This window comes from Peromyscus leucopus, chromosome 6 (assembly GCF_004664715.2).
Source record: "Peromyscus leucopus breed LL Stock chromosome 6, UCI_PerLeu_2.1, whole genome shotgun sequence".
NCBI lineage: Eukaryota > Metazoa > Chordata > Mammalia > Rodentia > Cricetidae > Peromyscus > Peromyscus leucopus.
The window spans coordinates 20,583,097-20,588,938 of NC_051068.1; the positions used below are offsets into that span (position 1 = coordinate 20,583,097).

The 5,842-nt window shown below is 39.4% G+C and overlaps 1 pseudogene; it reads right to left on the minus strand.

Moving 5' to 3' along the window:
- Positions 1-662: 662 nt before the first annotated feature.
- LOC114681868 lies at positions 663-1,088 on the minus strand (annotated as a pseudogene).
- Positions 1,089-5,842: the final 4,754 nt, after the last annotated feature.

Below are 5,842 nucleotides of genomic sequence, written 5' to 3' on the forward strand. Positions count from 1 at the left end.
GGACAAAACGCTGAACCAGGAAACAAGTCCACTATGGTTTTGGATGAGAAAAATGCTCAATGGTCATCAGTGAAGTTGTGATTTATCATTTCCCTGCACACAGGAGGGAGGGAGGCATCATGAAGAAGTAAATGTTCTAAGCTGATGTCCTGGGTTTTCCTTCACTTCCTTCCCCTTTTGGTCACTGCCTGGTGGTGGCCTCATGGAGGGAAAGCTTCCTGCTTCATAGTGGAGAGAGATGTGCGGTGACAGGCTTATGTTCAGTAGTCTCCACTTGACTTCACTTACAGCAAATACTGTCCACCCTGGTAATTAAGAATCCCCCGTGCCTGCGTTCTGGGATCACAGCACTCAAGGTAACTGAGGACTTTCGTTCCTAAAAGTGGTCATAACTTTCTCTTTGTAATTCAGAGCCTTATTTGAACAGGGTTTGGTTAAGACATTTAACCTGTGCCCACATGTGTATTCCACTTCCAAAATTAAGCATGCCCATAAACTAAATATTTAACTTTCCTTTTTAAAGATTTCTAGAATATCAAACTTAAATTTTCTATACCCAGTTTTCTCTTCTCTTTCTCCCCTATACTTTCATTCTTTTCTTTTCTTTCTTTTTTTTTTACAGTCCAGGTCATTTATATCTTTTTGTATATTAGACCATGAATTCATATGAGCTCCAGCAGCTCAGGCTCCTTCCCGTTATTCCTCACAAAGTGTGCTGCTCTGGGTGGAGCGGGCTGGCTCTTCAGCTGAACCCAGGTACCCTTCTCTTTGGCTTCCTTTCTCTTCTGGTTGTTCTCCTTCACCAGCTTCAGGAAGCTGTCTCAGCTCTTTGAGTGCTTGATGAGCTCAATCCAGATGTTAATTCTCTTAGCAAGAATCTTGCTCATCATTGCTTGTTTGCAATGAGGCCTGCGGCATGCTGGGTGACATTGTAGACTCTCCTGGTTTTGCCATGGTAACACTTATGAGGCAATATCACCCTTCTTGCAGATTCGCATGTAAGTGGCCAAAGGAACAACTCCATGTTTCCTAAAAGGCCTAGTGAACAAATAGTGGGTGTCCCTCCTCTTTCCCTTTGTGTCTGTCATTTTGGGGTGTTACTGAAAGATGGCTGCTGCAGACAAAAGAAACTTTCTCCCCTAGACTTTCTTACACAACTTATGCCTTATAAGTCCCCCCCTACTTAAGCAAATTCCAGTGCCAAACTCCCAGATACACCTTGAATTAATTTGTGTGTGTGTGTGTGTGTGTGTGTGTGTGTGTGTGTGTGTGTGTGTGTGAACTGACACCATGATTCAAATTCTAAGGGTTGTAATTTCTCATCTGGATAACTTAGATATGGCTCCAACTTCTTCACTGGTTGGTTTTTGCTTTGTAAGCCCACATCTACCTACCTGTTTTCCTTATAAAATCAACATGTAAATTTTTTAAAGGCTGCATCATAGGTGCCTACTGTTCTATTTAAAAACTTCTTAGCTCTTTTGCCTTTCTTCAGTACAAATGACATTGACTCGTACACCCTCAGTCCATTGCTCTGCTTGCTCACGGAGTTTGTCTGAGTTCTTGGACCACTCCAACACTCTTTTCCTGTCTTAGCTGTATAGTATGGAGTTGGCTGCCTTGCTCTGCCCAGAATGTGTGCCATCCCCTCATTTTGACAGCCCTCCCTCGTTCTTCACGTGGTCACTAAATCACCATTTCCCACCAGAATGGAAATCGGCACTGTGAGCATCTGTGAGCACGTGCATCATCATTTCTCTCACAGCACTAATTGAATCTATCCTGAAGCAACCTTCTTTATAGGGTTCCTTTGGATTTGTTTGTTTAATGAACTGCAGGCCTATTTATTATACTGGCTTTTATCCTTCAACTGACTGGCATCTTCAAACTTTCTACAGTACTCTGAATGTTACAAGGGACCAATAATTACTGGAAGGATAATGAGGCAAATGTCTACCCTAGTATATGCCCAAGATTACTAATTTTATTACTTCATTAGGAGTTATAAGTAAGATGATAATATAATTTATTATTTGAAATTATTGAAAATTTGTTATTTTCATTTATCTGTGTATCCCATATGTATTATTGGTCATTAGTCAACATATTTTGCTTTTTTTCTTTCTTAATATTAATCTGCATATGTACTCCAAAAAAGGCATTGAAAATGAGACCAAGGAAATATTTTGAGAGCATGTTGTTCCTCTTTAGATAGTCTGTCAATTTAAAGGACCCAAGACCTAATTTTGGCCCTGTTCACTGCCTTTGCTTCAGTGAGAAGGCTGAGAATAGCAGCAATAACAAATTTTTCACATATTTCTGAGGCCAGGTGCAGAGGCCTATCTTCAGCTTTGTAGATCAAAGGGGCATTTTGTATCAGTGTGTCACAGAATCAGTATGGTGATGTGGCCAGAGCCATTTAGACTTAGTTTATCAAAGGTAAGTGCTTGAAGTGTTGCATTTGTTCCTCCCCAAGATGCCATGGGAGCCAGGTGGTAATAAGATCTTTCAAAAGTGTAGCCCCAGGGTATGATGATAGCATTTATGGAGCAATCAACACAGGTTTCCCAATCCTGTCCCAAGCCTCATAACAGTCTCATTCCAGGTTTGAAGTGTGCACTGTATTTTTAGATAATATTCCATATATTATTTCATTCAAGCTTTATGTTGAGCTGAATGAGTGCACCACCCTCACCCTGAATCTAGATGGATGCCAGAACTACCCCCACCCACATTTTGCATCTAGTTGGATGCTGAAACCACCCTCTGCTCATAATTCAGAAGTGGTTGAAACTCTCCATGACTGTTTAGAATACAAACAAAACCCGAGCAATGTGCTCTACAAACCCTTTTTCCTCTGTTTTAACAAAACTGACTGTAATCTAATTTCTCCAGATTTTTATGAAGAATATTCACAACAGTTAATACACCAGCATAACTGACTATTTTGCCTTCGTATGTTCCTTTTGTTCATTTTGAATACTCTGTGAATTTACCTGGTAAACTACTAATAACTAATTTTAGACCACCCATCAATTCATGTCCTTCATACATCATCAACCTACAAAATCATATACATACATATATATACATACATACACATATATACATATATGAATATATATATATATATATTATTCCCTTGAAAAACTCAGTGTTGTGGAAGAAAACAGGAACAAGATTTAGAACAACTTGGGGAAACACTTGCAGTGAGTGGTTTTTGTGTGTCTGCCTGTCTGTCTATCTGTGTGTGTGTTTTTTTTTTTGTGTGTGTGTGTGTGTGTGTGTCTGTACCTGTGTGCATGTGTCTTTCTGTGTGTCTGTCTTTCCGTGCTTCTCCTTCTGTTGCTTTTCTTTCTCTGGTCTTCTGCTCCCGAGAAGACACACCTCTGCAAAGCATTTAAACATCTTTTAATATTGGCAACCTTCCAGAGTTTTCTCATTACTTATAGACGGAGAACCAATAGCAAACATTTGATTCAGTTCAACTTAATTTAGCCATTATTTATTATCCCTTCTAGAGGCTCGCTGAGATAGTGGCATAGTTATCGTTTTGCTTGTCTATTAAATTTGAACAGAGCAGCACACATTATCAGACGGCGTGATTGATACAGAATTCAGAATGACAAGCTGTAGCTTCTGCATGACTTAATTCCCTCTCTATCCCCCTTGTTCTAAGGTGAGAAATAAAGAAAGTCTCTACTTGACAGAATGCACCAAGAAAAGAAGTGGCTGTTCAAGTGGAAGTAGTATGACAACTGAGTGATGCCACGAATTTTCAATTGTCCTTAGTAGTATTTTTACTCTGGAACAAAAGTAAGATGTCCCCAGCTTGAGTGCACAGTTTTATTCCTTCTTGTCAAATATGCAGACACTACAGTTGATTCTTGGTTGTAAAGAGAATATGAAGAAACATGGAAAGATGTATGATTATACACACTCCTGGAAAGCACTATGTGATGGGGTCTGGCCACCAAGTTTAATGTTTCAATTTCCATCTCTAGGACTCCGGTGGAAAGACAGAAAGAGTTACTGCAAGTTGTCCCTTACCTTTCTTACACATGGCATGACACACAATGTGAGTACACTTGTGCTAACACACTAAATAAATATAAATAAATAAATACAGTCTTCAACTTTCATATGAACTGTGTGTTTGTAATTTGATCTCTTCTGTTATATTTTCTCTGGAAATTTTCATCACTTAGTTGGTTCTAGATGAGTCTCAGTTAAAAAGCCCATTGACTTAGTTGGACTAGGTTCTACCATATTTATGTATATGTATGTTCTGTTTATTTTTCTTGTCATTCATTTCTCTATTTTTCCTTCTCATAATCTCTCAACACTTTTCCATATTCCCAGGTTTTAAATGAGCATTTTATATGATTCTAATTCCTCTTTATTATTGCTTATAGATTTTATTCATGATGAAAGTCCAGAGGTCACCCTGAGGTTTCAAGATCCATTTATAACAAATTCAAGGTTATTTTCTAATGCTGCTGGGCCACATATCAGCCTGCTCCAGCTCTGCAACCAAGTCGGCCCACTTCTACCCTTTTGTATAACTGCTGTGTTGACTTCATGAAGCCATAAGCTGTAGTGTCAATAAACTGGACTATTGGCAGATAGCTGTCTAGTCCACCAGATAGGAATAGGGAAAGAATTTCGTTTCATTTTGATTATTTTCTACCTCATCATCTTCATTATAGTAAGCAGAGTTTGACATCTGCACTTCTCTTCCTCTGGAGAAATTCTTTTTTCATTTTTGGGAATGCAGGTCTATTTGGGGACACATTCACTTATGGCTTTTTCTTTTGTTTCATGGTTGAGGTATGCATTAAAGATATAGAATTCTATTTTTTATCAATATTCGCAATGTCTCACTTTCTTTCTTTCTGTGTCTGAATGGTTTCTGAAGAGTAGTGTTGTGCTTTATTTTTCATTTTGCCCTCGATACCTGATGCACTCCCCATCCCCCTTCTTTCTCCCCAGCATATCAACTGGTATTAGGTGACTGTAGTTTTCAAATGCTGCAGTTAGGGTGGGGGCATCCTGGGTAGCTGTGTGTCATTGACATGAGCATGCCCTGTCAAAGATGCCAGATCTCAGACTATGGGAATGGCAAAGCCTTCATCAGCTCCGAGTACTGATGTCAATGAATGGTTGGCATTTTACTATGGTCGCACATACAAAAGCAGCAACTGCTGCTTCCTCATCCCAGATGACTAAAGCCTGAGACTAGTACCCTACAGAGGCCCCCAATAGGAACCCCTTAGTTCTCCATATATAATAAACCATGGTGTTTCCTTGGCTGCTGCTGGTGCATCTCCATCAAGCACACAGCCTACTCTAGCATAGCTTTATATCACTTGTGTCTGACATTTCTTTGTTCTGTTGTGGCCTAGTCAGGTCGTGCCCAAAGTCATGCAGGTCATGGTACTGGGGAAGTGGTTTTGGAATTTACTCTGCTTGGTATTCTCTGAGCTTCCTGGATTTAAGGAGAGTCTCTGTGCTTAAGTTATGGAAAATTCTAGGCCATCCCTCCTATTCCAATTCCATGTGTGTTCTCTCCTTTTGAAATTCTCACTAGATCAGTGTTGCATCTTCTATTATCAACCCAGGATTTAGGAATGGGTGTTCTAGTTCATATTTCCCATACTGTCATTTTTCAATGTGCATTATTATCACAGTGGTTTCAGGTGACATGTCTTCAAGGTCACTGGTTCACAATCGTGACTCACAAAATATGTCCCTTGATTTTGTTACAAAGTTTTTGGTGTTTAGCATTTCGGTTTAATCTCTTTTTAGTTTCTATCCCCATTAAATTACTTAGTTCTTCTTG